This window comes from Furipterus horrens, unplaced genomic scaffold (genome assembly GCF_987537825.1).
Source record: "Furipterus horrens unplaced genomic scaffold, mFurHor1.1.pri manual_scaffold_5, whole genome shotgun sequence".
In the NCBI taxonomy this organism is placed as follows: Eukaryota; Metazoa; Chordata; class Mammalia; order Chiroptera; family Furipteridae; genus Furipterus; species Furipterus horrens.
Genome location: NW_028327175.1, coordinates 87,361,881 through 87,378,286, shown reverse-complemented (window position 1 = coordinate 87,378,286; position 16,406 = coordinate 87,361,881).

The following is a 16,406-nucleotide window of genomic DNA, read 5'->3' as shown; positions in this document are numbered from 1 at the left end:
GTTAATGATTTTGAACAAATTTTCATGCGATAACTATCTATATATTCTCTTATGTGATATATCTTTTCATATCTTTTGTGTATTTTCTAACTGGATTGTTTGTTTTTTTACTATTGAGTTTTGAGAGTTCTTTATGTATTCTAGATACTGGTCCTTTGTCAGATGTGTGGTTTGCAATTATTTTCTCCTAGTCGCTACACTATTTTTTGTTTTTTAATTTTCTTAACAGAGTCTTTCTCTGAGCAAATTTTAAAAACCTGATGAAGGTCAAGTTATCAACTTATTTTGTAGAGAATGTGCTTTGGTGTCAAGTGTGAGAAGTTTTTGTCTAGCTTGAGATCCCAGAAATTTTCTCCTGATTTTTTAAATAAAAAGTTTACAGTTTTATATTTACATTTAAGCTATGATTCATTTTGAGTTAATTTTTGTGTAAATATGAGGTTTAGTTTGTATGTTTGTTTTTTGCTTATTCTATTGCTTATTCAACTACTTCAGCACTACTTGTTGAAAAGGCTACCATCTCTCCTTTGAATTCGTTTTGCCATTTTGTCAAATACCAGTAGAGCATATTTGTGTGGGTCTATTTCTGGGCTTTCTATTCCATTGACTTATGAGTGTATTCCCCTACCAATACCACATTTTTTAGCTATACAATAAGCCTTAATATTAGGTAGAGTAATTCTTCCTACATCATTAATTTTTTGTCATGATTTTTAAACTATCCTAAGGCCTGTGACTTTTCATATATATCTTAAAATAAGCTTGTCTATATCTACAGAAATCCTTGCTGAAATTTTGATAAGAATCACATTAAACCTATAGATGAATTTGAAGAGAATTAACATCTTTATTCAACTGAGTCTTCCTATCTATGAATATAGAATATCTCTTCATTTAGTTAGGTCTTCTTTGATTTTCTTCATAAGCATTTAAAACTTTTCAGCATATGGATCTATGTTCATCTCTTCTCAGGTGTATGTCTGAGTATTTAAATTTTTGGAGCAATTATAAATAGTATTGTGTTTTTAATTGTGATTTCTGCATGTTCAAAGTTGGCATATGGAAACATGTGTTGATCTTATACCTAGTGATCTTGCTGAATTCTCTTAGCACTGTGAATTTGTGGGACTTTACTTTGTAGATTTCCTGGTATTTTCTGTGTAGAAAATCATGCATTTGCCCATTGAAATTGTTTCATTTATTCCTATCCAAATTATATACCTTTTATTTCTTTTTCTTGCCTTATCTTAGTGGTTAGAACTTCTAGTACCATGTTGATTAAAATGGTGAAAGTAGACACCCTTACCTTGATCTTAGCCTTCCACCATTAAATATGATATTAGTTGTAGGGTTTTTTGTAGAAGCTGTTTATCAAGTTTGTTAATTACCTGTCATTCCTAATTTGCTGAGAGTTATGACCATGAACAGGTATTGACTGGATTTTGTAGCCAAATGCTTTTTCTGCAACAGTTGATATGACATTATGATATTTTCTTTAGCTTATTAATATAGTAGATTACATTGATTGATTTTTAACTAGTTAACCAGCTTTGCATATAGAATAACTCCCATTTGGTCATGGTATATAATTTTTTAACATATTGTTGGACTCGTTTTTTTAATATTTTGGGGATAATTTTTGCATCTATGTTCATGAGAAATATTGGTCTGTATATTGGTTGTATTGTTTGTTTGTTTAGTTCTACCTCTGTCTGGTTTTCATATCAGGGCAATACTAGCATCATGAAGTAAGTTGGAAAGCTTCCTTTCCTCTTCCACTATCTAGAAGAGATTGTGTAAACTTGGTATTAATTCATCTTTAAAAGAGGTACCACTACTAGTCCCACCCCACCTGGATGAGGGAGGAGACTCTCAGGCCTATGGGGACAAAGAAGCTTTCCAGACAAGGCTACTGGGTCTCTCCTGCCATCTCTGCCTGCCTACCTTGGTATCTCTTGGTGGAAAATGGGAGCCAGACCCAGCAGAGATGTAGAGTTCCCAATGCACCCCCTCCTTGCTGGTGGTGTCAGGCATACCTACCTGGTGTTATAAGGACTCCAGTGTGATTCAGAAAAGAAATGAGCCTACCTAGGCTGCCTTCTACAGCTAGGTTGAAAGCAAAAAACTCTGGGTCTGGGTGCCCTTACTCTTTTGGGTAGGGGTACTCGAGACTGTGTTGTTCCTACATTCCTGGGATCCCAAACCACCCTGAATTAACCATATTTCACATTTCTCTTTTGGTTATCTTTTGTACCATTTCACAGTTTATAGTTGTACTTAGCAGGAAAATGCAGGGGTAAAAAAGCAGATCTATGCTATCTTGTCCTATTTAAGAGTGACCTTCACTTTTAATCAAAGATGCACAAGGACTGACTCTGTTCCAAAACGTCTTAAATTACTTGAATTCTGCATAAGCAGAAGGGATTGAATATGAAGATGAGGAAGAAGAGGAGACAGAATTATTCATTATTGGAATTGACCTCAAGCTGATATAGCACAAATGGACAAATAGGAAAAAACCAAACCAACAACATGCAACAGTGAACAAAGGTCTGTTCTTTGTAATAGCAGCTTGTCATCTAATCTTTCTCGCCATTTACCTATGTGCTTCATGTTTTTAATGTAAAGCAAAGTTTTTTAAAAGTCAACATTATATTATGTGCATTGTGGAAAATTTGTGAAACTTGGAGAGCAACTAGTGTTCAGTCAGAGAGTTGATTCAGAAAGAACTTCAGTTCAAACTATTGGGGAAGCATAGACCATTTTTTCATTCATTAGCCATAGATTAAATGAGACATCAGGGTGGTGATTAGCAGTAACATGTGTTTGTGTATTATCTTACTATCTCATCTTCCTTCTTTTTCTTTTAATCACCATTTATAGAAAAGCCATATTACCTCCTTAAAAAAATATTACATGGATATAATTTCCTACCTTGTAGAGACATTTGGGCTAAAATGTATTGCACTGAAAGAATAAGAAGAATTATTTTAGACATAGCTTGTGTCCTCTGCTTGTTATTTTTGGAACGAACCCAGTTACTACATCAATGACAATATTCAAATTCCTTATTGGTGCATATTAACTTATTTTTGAGGATGATGCACTTACTTCAGGGTAGGTGTTCCCACTTGCAAAAAAATGACATGGAAGAGAGAAATTATTATGATCAACTTCACAGAGTTATCCTTGGCAAATAGTTGTTATGATACCCAATTCAGTGTGATGTCAGAACTACTTTAGATAGAATCATAACAACATACCAGGTATTCCCAAAACTATTAAGAAGCAAACCTAAATCACTACAAAAGCCAATTGAATTTTAAGTAATATTTACTGCTGAATTTTACTACTCTTGAAAAATGCTCATAATAGCAACTGCATTTTGGCTTTAAAAATAGTAATCTCCCACAGAAAACAGTAACAGTAGCAGTAGAGATTCAACTGGAAATCTTGAAAAACGATGCTTCTGTTATAAAAGAGCTTAAAGTTCTTTAGCACTATGTTAAAGTTACTTAAATAGGAGATGTTAGAAATTGTGCTGTACTTACCAGCTTATTTTTTGAATCACAGAAGAATGTTTTTATTTTTAAATGCTATCAGGAGGAACCATAAGAGTTACTGGAATTTGTGAAGTGAAAAGCACAGCTAAAACCTATCTAACATTGATTATATGCTATTAGTCTGTTTCTTAAAAATGACCAGATTGCCTTCTTAGAGTCAATATTCATATATTCAGGTAGCTTAACATAGTTGATATTTCTATATTCATGAATTAATTTCCTAATTTCTATATAACCTAATGTTCTATTCCAGATTAAAGAATCCAGTCTCTGCTTGCTTACACTTTTCTAGTGATAGCCAAAGGATTATTGAAGGACTAATATATACAAGTTAGCAATTTGTGTTATTTATCACCATAGCCCTACAACTTAGTACCATGTCTTATACATAATGGCATAATGGATGTCCATCATATATTTGTTAAATTAATTTTTTAAGGCACTAATGAAGACATGCCACTTGAGGTAATATTTATATACCAAGCCATGTGCTAGGTTATAATCCTCACAAAACCCATAAGAGATTCATGTATTGGTTAGCAATCTTTTGGTGGCAAGTAACAGAAAATGTAAATCAAAACCTAGCTTAAGTGAATGTATTGGTTTATAGAGCTAAAAAGTTCAGCAGTAGGTGAGGTTTCAGGTACAATTTCAACAATGCTCTAGATGAATATCTCCATAGTTCTCTCAGTTTTGCCTTCTTTCATGTGTCAAATTCATTGTCAACTGACTTCCTTCTGGTTAGTATAATGGCTACAGTCATTCCAAGACCTCATACATCAGCACACTGCACATACATAGGAATAGAGAGTGTCACTTATTGCAGATGTCATAGAAGAGTCAGCACATATCCCAGATGTCCACCCTCAACTTAAATGTTTCTCCATACAGTTTTAGCCTAAACTGGATTTACGATTGGCTTGTACCCATCAAGACCAACTTTTAAGAGTTAGGATTGGGTTTAATCCTTGCCTAACTGTCACTGGCTGGGAATATGGGATTCTCTTAGGAAAGGAGACAGAGAACTGAATCACTAAACATGTTAGCTCCAGTTAGTTCGGAGGTAACAAGTAGTGTCAAACTCGATTCTAGCACGTAAGCCTGTGTTCTTTCCACTTTCAATTGTATAAAGTGTTCAGAGAAACTTCCAGGTAATATAAAGCATCATTCTTGTCCTAACTTTAGAAAACTAAAATTAAAATAGTCTTATCCCAGGGAAAAATATGATTTAAATAAAATGTCTTCTCCCCCTTCCCAAACTTTTGCCATCCTTACTACACCTTCCCCAACACATGAGAATCCTTCCCATCTCACCAACTCCAAACAAACGCTCTCATACTCCCAGGGCAATGGTCCATGTTCCAAAATCACTGCCCTCTCTTAATTCTCATTAAACATTATTTTCTCAGGTGTTAAGTAAAACAATTCAATATTAGTAACAACATAATACATTTCCACTTCCAAGGGTATTTTCAACTCACATCATGACACTTGTTAGTCACAACCCTTCATACTCCTTGCCTCTAAGATTCCCTCCAGGAGGAATTTCAAGGGGAAGATACCAAAAGGTGGGAGAGAATTTTGTTGCAGACAAACCTTCCCAGAACCTGTGAGATCAAACTCTGAAAATGATTGTTCCCATAGCCTCCACAAATGAGTTTCCTGGCATGCCAAATTGTCTTTTTCCTAAAAGTATTCTCTCTTCTTAGAGTCTTATCTTTTTCCTGGAGTACTCCCATTGGGTAATCCTCTTCTTGTCACAGTCCATATATTTGCAAACATGTTTTTATATTTTAAAAAATTACTTGTTTGGTGTTTCTTCTGTGTTGGCTGTTTAATTTTCAGATTGTCCTTTTCTCTACTACACTTAACTTAGTAATAATTATCCTCACTTAAAAGTGACTCCCAGATTCAAATTGCTTTCAAATGTGTTTTTATCTTCACCACCCCCAAAACAAGTAGGTTTCACTTTCTTACAGCCTTTAAATACACAAGAACTGATAACAGAAGAAATATGAAACACACAGTATGCCTAAAAAGCATACAAATTCATCTTTATTCAAATAATAAATTTTGGAATTTACTCATCACAATGTCGGTTAGCTACTACTTAATCACATAAAACCAACCCCAGTTGACTGAATCCTAAAATCAGGAAACTGGAATAGAATTAAGTTAGTAAGGTCCAAACAGCATTATGGAAAAGAAGTTACAGTACCTCAAACTGCCAATGTGTGACTGGCCAGATCTAGCTTGAGCTGGTGAGAGCTGGACAAAGGACTATTTCTGACTCTTAAAATGAGCCAGAATTAGACATGGGTTCTAGGTTACTGACCCTCGCTTAATGCATGTGGGCAGATATGAAGTCTGTGTGCAATTGTTTTATGCTCATAAGCTTTACCACTGTTTTCCCCTGCATTGTAATCACTAATGTGTTTGCAGCGCAGCTGCCTGTATATAGGACATCCTTTCCTGCCCACTACCCACACACAGAAATACGTCTCTTTCAATATTCTGAGCTGTTCAGCGAGTGCAGAATCAACCCACACACAGTAACTGCTAGTTATTATGTTCTCCTTGGAATCTATGTTAAATTCTGTTGTTTTTCTTAATCCAATACAACACTTTACATATTCATAGACTTTTCCTAAGTTGGATTTTAAAAGACTCTTAATGATCTTTGCAAGACAACATCACAATTGTTAAAATTTTGAGTAATTTTTATTGCCAGCAAAATGGGGTTTCTTTTAAGACAAAGAGAAAACTGGTACTATAAAAAAATAGAGAATTTTAGATGTGGGTGGCAATTCACTTGGAAATATCCATTTAAACCGAAATTAGCTAGCTTACGGGTGTGATTCTGTCTGCCAACATTTATAGAGCATTCCCCACACTGGGGGTGGGGAACGTGGGGTGCAGATGGGGGTGGGAAGGAGAGCCAGTGTTCCCATTAAGAGCTCCTGCTCATTGTTTCATGCTGAATATATTCTCCTGGCCCACTCAAGAACACACAAACCCAGCCTGAAACAGAGAATTGAAATTGGAGAGTAGATAGTGTTAGAATAATAACACAGAATTTTGAAATACAGGCCAGGGGCTTTTATTTATACAAACAGGCCATTTGACACCATTGCATGTTTCCATGAATAATGTGTGCAGATTTGATTATTGGTTCTTTTTAAGTATCAAAGCAACAATCTTAAAGGCAGTTTCTTTGCACATGTAATACTTAAATGCTATCGTTAGATCAAAGTTATGGTAAGAAAGTCTGTGGAGGCTGAACCCTGCCTCTATATCTTTCATGGAAGTTATATTGAACACCTGCTAAAAGTAGGTCACCATGCTGAGTACAGGGAGATAACAAGATAAGCAAAGCAAAGAAGATCTCTAGATTTGGAGAGGTCTGTCTAGAATGAAGGGAGACATTTAAACAAATAATAAACATCTAGCAGATAAACTCTAATAATTGAGACATGTACTCAAGGAAAGACTGACTCACAAAGAACATGACTTAATAAGCTGGTGTAAACACTGGCGTGAATACCAGGGAGATGTTTAAATGAGAACAGTGTTTAAGTGGTCAGGTTATGCACGAATAATTTCCTGTTATAATACCTTTAGTTCCTTATGTAACCTTCTGACTTAGGGGTGTGGATAATGAATCCTCAAATAGTGTGGCTCTCTGTATATCCTTCTTTTCAGTAGTGTTCAGTAGTTAGGATCCCGAGGTCCCTGTTGGACTCTACAGTAATAGAAGACCAATCTTATATTCTACTGAAAGGGATTTAAGGATCTCTGATTCAACTACAGTATTCCCTCACTTATCGCGGGTATTACATGCTAGACTCCCCTGCGAAGTGGGGACCTTACATTTATTCTACACTCTTAAACCTATATAACTTTAACAACATATGTATACAGTACCGCAAAATCCCACGATATAGCGAAAAATCTGTGATAAATAATTAAATATAATATTTTTTAAAATCCTGCAATACAGTGAGGATGCAATAAGTGAAGCGCAATATAGTAAGGGACTACCTCAGAACAACCTGCTTAAGCAGGTTGGTTATAGCTATGGAGAGCAGGCATAAGAGGGAGAGCAGAGTGTAAGATACTCACTGAGAGCATTCAGATAAAGGAAGTATATTTCCATCTATGGAGTGCTAACTATGTTATCATCTAGTTTAAACATCTGATGTTTAAATCAAAGTTCAGGAGGTTCAGTAACCTGTTTAAGATCATGCAGGTATATTAGAGTTGAGATCTAAACACAGTTTCCTTGACTTCAAAGATGGTATGGGCCCATTCTAACCAGTCAGGCAGAGAGTTATTTTAAGAGAGAATGATATGACATCTTCTTTCTTAAACTGGGTGATCTTTACATTAGAGATATTATTTGGTGTTCCTTTTATGTATATGTATATGTATAATCATTAGGTTTTTATATCTATTTAATATTTACTAAACTAAATTTAAAGGTAGAGTTGAATTGGAATATTAGATGAGCCAGAACTGTATAACAAGGGGTTTCTAAATATAAAAAAAGAGAAAGTTTGGTGGGTAGTTGGTTGACATTAGCAGGATTCCACCAGGAATGTCAAGTTGCAATCAGACAGAGAGCCCCAGGGGAGTTTGATGACAGGGAACAGGGAAACAGGTACCCACTGGAAATGATGGAAAGTATCCAAGCCTTCGGTGGAGATAAGAGACTAGCAAGAATCAAAGCAAGGTCCTAATCCAACTCCAATTCAGGAAATAAGACAAGGTCATGATGACTAGCACTAGAATCTCAGAAACAAAAAGACTGAATCTCAAGAATGAAGCAGAGCCATGACCAGTGTAGCTCAGTTGGTTGGGCGTTGTCCTGCAAAGTGAATGGTCACCAGTTCAATTCCCAGTCAGGGCACATGCCTGGGTTGCAGGCCCATCCCCTGTTGGAGCATGTGCCAGAGGCAATCAAATCGATGTTTCTCTCACACTGATGTTTCCCTCCCTCTCTTTCTTCCTCTTCCCTGCCCCCATCCCTAAAAATAAATTATAAATAAATAAATAAATAATGTTTTTTTAAAAATAATTTATTTGTTTGTTTCTTTATTTTATTTTATTTGAGAGAGAGGAAAGGAGAAAGAGAGGGAGAGAAACATCACTGTGTGGTTGCCTCTCACTCGCTCCCCCAACTGGGGACCTGACGTGCAACCTAGTCATGTGCCCTGACTGGGAATCGAACCAGCGACACTTGGCCCACAGGCCGACGCTCAATCCACTGAGCCACAGCAGCCAGGGTAAATAATGTTTTTAAAAGAACAAGGCAGAGCCTGTGCTAGAACCAAACCAAAGGCATAGACTAGCCAAAGGAAGAGCTCCTCAATGCACAGTCCTCTCAAAGCTGAGATAGTTTTCAAATCCTCTTTGAAGTGTTCCTATAATGGAAACAATGAAAAAGGTTTGAGGATTATGTCAAGAGTGTAGGGCTATGGACAGAGAAGGGTAATGTCAAGAATGTAGGGCTATGGTAAAAGGAAGGTATTGGGACAATGAATGTGTCAAGACCTAAAATGCTAGAGTGAGAAAACAATGACTATAGGGGCTATCTGTTGGTTTTTTTCCCCTGCCCTTCTTCTGGTAATAGCTTTCTAGTTTCTCTTCGAGATCCCTTCCTATACCCTATCAGAGAGTCTTGCCTACCTTAGGTCTAGGACCCTAACTAGGTAAATTGTGGTCTCTCTCTCTCTCTCTCTTTCTCTCTCTCTCTCTCTCTCAGAATTTGAATCTCAAAGCAAAGAGATGAGGGATGGAAAATAATTGATGCTGTTTCATTCATTAGTCTGGATACCTAGATCACTAAAGCTCTTCTGGTTCCAGTCCAGAAGTCTGTGTCTTTAGTACTTACTAGATTTTGGAAGTATCCATCTCTCTGTAGTGAACTACTTCTTTCATTGAAATTAGCCAAGCTCATTTCTATTGCCTGCAGCCAACTTATCATAAATGATTCAGTATTGAAGATAACAGCAAGATACCAGTCCTTTTCAGAATCAACCTTCCCAAAGGTAGAGTCAGTACTGATGTTCCTGAGTCTGCAGTTTGGAAAGCCTCAAAGATCCGCCCTCTATCTACAGAATCATATTTCTGCAGGAACCTACCAAGCCAGGCAGGTTCCTCCCACTCCATTTTCTGACAGATAATGAGTATATTTCCCTAAGCCCCCAAATACTTAAAGCCTGACCTAGTTCTCTGTGATTTCTCTAAAATTTAAAACATTTCTGAGTTAATAGATTTGCTAAATATTTCTTTCATGCTCCAAGTTTGAAAGAAATGTCAGATCTAAAATAAATACATTATCATCCAAATAATATCTTTCTCAATGAACTGAAATTGAGGGAAAATTATTGCTTATAACTAAGTATTTTTACCTTAGATTAGGTCAGGCTAAACATGACCAATTGATTATAAATGTGACCAAGAAAAGTGACACTTTCCTTATTAAGAAGCTAAAGAGGGAAATAATCCTTTTTATGTCCATGATGAAAGATTTTTTTTTAAAAAAAGCACACTATTTAGGAATTTACAAACTTGTATAGACATGATCATTTTTCTAGGTCTTTGGTTTTTGTAACATTTGCAATATAAAAACTCAGAAAGCCATAAATGGGAAAGATAGAACAATGAGATTAAAACTACAAAGAGGTAACTACAGTTATTCATAATCATTTTCACTGGCAATCAATAAAGTATCGATTTTCTATTCTTGCTACCCTAGCAGTAATGTCCTTGGCTTGAAACTCAACCTATGCTAGGAAATATTAGCAAATAAAGCAATCTCAACACAAGGAGATGGAAAGAAAAAAGAAGACAGCAAAAAGCCTGGATACACTTCAGAGATGAAAATAACTGTTTGCTGCCAGTTAATTCTGTTGGCCAGATGATGGTGCCAAGGTGACCCAGACTGAGAAGAGGCCTCGTGTGAAACTCCAGGTTTCACTGTGTTCTACAACTAAAGACTACACCAGTATCTTAACTAGTCTGGAGCATCTATAGTCACAAGGAGAAGTGGCCAACAAAGTCCGAGTCTAGATGAGTTCATATTACCACTACTACAAAATCTAACAAAGTGCATGCATGCCCTACTGAGCATGAGCTAATAGCATTATCTGAGTACATGATAAAAGGGAGAATCTCATTCAAATTTAAAAAGAATTGATTAAATTGGAAAAATTTAAAATTATCATGCATTAAGGCACAAACCATTAAAGAAGCCCTGGGGAAATCCATTCCAGAAGTGGAGCGCAATGCTTTCTCACAAAATTGAACATGTTGAGGCCTATGTTGAGTAATTCACAGATAAAGATCAAAGCCCAAATTTTCTTCTGGGAAAACTACACTCAAAATAGAGAAACATCAAATCACAGTTTTACTTGATAAGTATAATTTCAGTGGTTTTGAGCAATTCAATAAAAATGACTTTCGAAGGACAAATCTTTCCTGATCTTATAGTATTGCTTTCATCACTATTAATCAAATCCAAGACCACACACACACAAAAAGCAAATATAGTAGAAGATGAACAGCGTCTGCTTCTAAATCATAAGAGCAGGTGTAAGATATCTGCTTTTAAATATTTATTTTCTTCAGCTTCTTTTAAAAATACATTTTCTGGGAAACATTGACTGTCTAACAAGCTTTACCTCCAGAAGAAGACAGTAGTTGTATGACATTAAAGTTACTATAATGGATCATTTAAATAACAATCAAAGGACTTTTTAAAATAGTAATATGAAAAGATAGCTTAACTTTCTGCAGTGCAACATCTGGAACACAGGTCAAGTTCAACTCCACAAAGCAAAATTTCTTGTAACCACACAGGAAATGTGTACCTTTTTTTCTTTTTATTAAATTTATTGGAGTGACATTGCTTACTAAAATTACATAGGTTTCAAGTGTACAATTAAATTGTATGATACATAATCTGTATATCGCATTGTGTTTTTACCATCCAAAGACAAATCTCTTTCCATCACCATACATTTGACCCCCTTTACTACCCCCTCCACCCCTCCTTGTTGTAAATGGTTGAGTATCCCATAATGGAAAAGGCTTGAGATACAACTTGGCATGTAAAAGTTATAATCCATGTCAGAAAGGAAGATATCAACTGCACCACACCCAACAGAACTCTACGGTGTCCATATGGGTGGCTCCCTTTCTCCTAGCATGCTCACCACCCTCTTGTCAAGCTCATCTTTTCAGAATCTTCTAGACTGGTGACAGAATGATTTCCTGAGCTACACTTACACTGATTTGCTTCTGCCAAAGTATAGAATGAACTCAACAGCCCACCACTCTTGCAAGCAGAAAAAAAAAACAAACCCTAAACTTTAGTAGCATACACATTTTAATTAACTACAATAAACTGTCATCTTCTAACATTGAGTGATATGTAATTATTCAGATATTTTCCCATGCTTGTGTTTTATAAACTCGTAGTGGAGCTGGACATTATTTTATAGTTTACCTAATCCAACTCTTTACTTATTTTACTGTCACACACCCCAGAACCACTCATTTATTCTGAGTAAAAAAGGAAATTATACATTAGCACGGCAAATTACACAAATATATTGCCTTAGCTAAAACACCAAATGATAAGCAGTATTTGCTCACTAAGACAGAAAGCAAATGCTTAGTGTAAAATTTTTTAATAGGCTACAGCCCATTAGAACACATGATAATAATCAGTTGTCAAAAATATACCTGAAAAAGATTTGTTATGCTTGTCTTTGTGGCAGATCTGATGTTGGTGTCAGATACCATTAAACTAAATGACCCTACACCAGATCTTACAGGCACTCCAGATACCAACCTATCAAGTAAACAGCTACCTAATGGGTATCTTAGTGGCCCAACACTCTCTGTTAGACATTGGTTGGTACTAAGAATCCTGACTATAAGAAATTAGTAAGATGAGTGAGTATAGGGAAATTTCTGGGAACAGACCCTGAAGGATATGAGAGAACTCTGGGATTGGTTATCTGGTATGCTTAGACTTAAAGACAATAAAATTGAGTTAGTATTAAGGCATGCTACTCCAACAGCCTATTCACTCGGGTTTAATCTAATTGTCACCTGGAATGAAATATCCATTGAAGACAAGATTTGGGGCAACCTCAAGACTATGCTTTAAGAAGCTATAAAGATATTGAGTAGAGTCTAGTTTCTTCTGGAGATTTTATGCCTATTGTCCCAGCATAATTTTCATTAGCATCATTTTTCACTCTCTAAAGTGTAAACAATAAATCCTATGTTTGGCCTAGGATTAGGAGATCAAGGAAAGTTGGATGGAGTAATTGCTTCAGATGATTCTAAACAGCTTGAAGTTAGTAAATGGCAACAGACATCTATACTATTACTGTAAAAAAAAAAAAGCAAACACACAAAGCCTCTTGTCCCTTGACGTTGCTGGGCTAAAATGACCAAAAATAAAACTCAAACTTTGATCCAGTGGATTGTTGAATAATGTAGATTGAATCCACAGTTCGTCCCAGTCTCTTGTATGAAAATTAGAATAGTTATTTAAAAAGAGTGAATCTGTAAGAACAGGAACAGGGATATTTGGACAGAATAGAATACCTGAAATGGTAGTCACCTTTTCCTTTTTGAATAAGGTGGTAACTGCCTTGTTAGAAGGCCCTATAGCAATCTTAACCTGAGGAAGTTATCAAACAAGAGAAATCTGAGTCCCTGTGCCTGACCTCCACTGACCTTGATTGTCTCCAGGCCTGTGTAGGTCCCTATGAATAGCCCATGGAGGCTCTATTTGATTTATGTAACAGTTAACACGGGTGAGGATTTGGAGAGACCTGTATTGAGCTACCACCACAGTCACAGCTCTTCACCTAGTTCTCAGACTTGAGTTCATACACAGACATTCCCAGAGCATTGAGATGAGGCAGGATGCATTTAAGAAAGGAACCCATTATAACTTCACAAGTAGGATCTGATTTCCTTTCTAGCTTTCCACAAAGAAAACTAGTTTTTTACCAGAGTAACTGTGCACCTGAGGAAGGGAATACCCAGACCTTTCAGGGGTTATTGGAACAGACATGGGATATGAGCTAACACTAATACCAGGGAATGGACATAGACTGTCAATGTGATTCACTAGTTAGAATGGAGGCTAAAAGAGATCAGGTAGTAATAGAGCCATGAATCAGATCCGGTTCATGGAGGCCCAGTGGGTTCCTGACTCTATCTGATGATTATATTCCTGGTTCCTAAATACAAAACTGATATAGTAAATGACTAAATCCTCACACTGGATTGCCAGTGACCTCAGGAGTATCAGTTTGTATGTTTTTCCAGCATAATTATTAAAGTACTGCTTTTCACTATCAAAAGTATACTACTTTTAATGATAAAGTATATGGTCACCCTAACTATTACAGTATTAAGGAACAAGGAAAATTCTGACAACTCCCCCTCCCTGTCAGAAAGCAAATCAAAAGCCATATCATTGGGAGTAGGCTTGGCATGGTGGGAGAGAGGCATAAAGTTAATGTAACTGAAAGACTTAAAAGATGCAGAATTAGCTTGTTTAGCATATGCAGAAATCACTTAGACCTCCAAAATATCTCATTAAAAATTCTCATCTAGGTGATTATCATAAACCTAATCTACTTTTCAAATTATGGTGGCCAATCCAGATATCTTTTCTTTACTGGAGCAAATAAAAACAGTTTTCTGTTTGTATCTATTGATCTAACAGATGCTATTTCAATAAACAGAGAATCTCAGAAGTTTATTTCACTTCTCAGGAACAGTAGTATACTTACCTTGGTTCAGGATTACAACAGCCCTTGAACTCTGTGCCATAACTGGGCTCATGGAGTACTTGATTGTCTCACCATTTTGTAGAGCATCATATAATTCTAATACATGACTGTTTCATGCTGAAAATAGCCAAGAATAAAAAATAGCAATGACTTTAGAAAGGCCTCTCACCTGTCTGAAGCATACAGGGATATCTTAAGCAATGTGAAGTACAAGTTAATACACATTACATCTGATACTATTAAAGAAAAAGGCGTAACACTTAGCAGGCCTCCCTGGATTGTGAAAGCAACATATAATAGAGGTGTGCCTCTTTGGTTCACCTACAAGGTGACCTCAATGGCTGCCAGCTTTGAGTGGGACCTGGGGCCTGAGAAGGTTAGGCAGTTCAAGCTTCACTGCAGGCCACTCTGCTACTTGGCCTTGATGACCTAGTGAATCCAACAGGTCTCAAAGTTTTATAGCAGATTGGGATGTTCTCTAAACCCTATGAAAATTCCAATAAACGAATCACAGCAGAGCCCCATAGGACGTTTGAGCATCAGCACATCCTCTTTGTCAAATAATCATTCTTCTTTTGAGAAACAGCTTTTGGATTGCTATTGGGTCCTAGTGGAGATTGAACACCTGTCTTTAGGACTCCATTCCACCATTAACAAAATATTTTCAATAAAATGAGACATCCCCTGAGATGATCTGTGCTTGCTTGATAATCTCATAAAGTGGTTGCACTGAGACAAACAGAACCTATGCATGGGCTCAACTACATGAATGTCTCCTCACTGAGGCTGGCCTGCCTACTGCCATGGCTCAAAGTGCAACCTGATATTTGCAGTAACCAAACATAAACCTCCAATGTGGTACCCAACTACAGGGGGACCCAAAGGTACTTGTCAGACTGATTACATTTCTTTGTGAAAGGGCAGTTTTTTTCTTCATTGAAATGGACATTTATTTTGAATTTGAATTTGCTTTTCCTGACTGCCATATTTCTAAAAGCAGCACAGTCTGTATGGACTTAATGAACACTTTATTCGTTAGCAACTTCTCTTTCAAAATATTGCTTTTAATAAGTTTACTTTTTCAGTGTAAAAAGGCAATATACTGATGTCCATTGGATCACTGCTCTCATATGTGCCATCGCTTGAAAGCAATTGGCCTTATCAAATAGCAGAATGCCAATTGAATATTCAGTTATGTAGCTTAGGAAACAATATCTTGCCAATCTGGGGTGCTGTTCTATAGATAAAGTCTGTGATCTGAACTAGAGACATATATTTGGTGCCTGTGTCCTACAGCAATAATTTATGGGTTCACGAACCAGTGGGTGGAATTGGGAGTGGCATGTCTCACTATTAAACCTAATGATCCCTTTGTCCTTCCTTCTTGGGACTCTGCTGATTTTGATTTCTTTGTGTACAAAGATTTCTTCCACTGGATGAGCAATTATGGTTTCACTGAATTGAAAACAATAACTTCCACCTGGCCAGTGGGACTCCCCATGCTATTGGAAAATGAGCTAAGAAAAGGGTTATAGTCATACCTACCACATAGAAGATATGTTATTTATATTATGGAGTCTTGTATATACTTTATGCCAATTTTTTGGCTTAATATAGTAAAGTCTTGTTCTAATAAAATCAGTATAATAATTTTCTGACAAATATCAGTAAAGTATTTCAAAGAAGGAGCATCTATTCCTAATTTACACTAAGGCATCATATAAGCTAATGGAGTCCCTCATTATGGTGATTGTTAGGCAATTTTAATCTATCAAAAGTCAGTGTAGTTGCTACCATATAAGAGGAAAAGAGGCGCTTAGATGCAACACAAGGGATTTCTGGGGTGCATTCTCATCTTGCAAATCTATTGTTATAATGGACTTTTTTGTGTGTGTACACCCAAATCATCCTGAAACTTGACTCTCTTTACTAGACTGGAGAAATGAGTTTAGGTGAGGATAAAGCATGAGGACAATTGCCTTCTTCTTCTAAGATAAATCCCTCAGCTAAATCA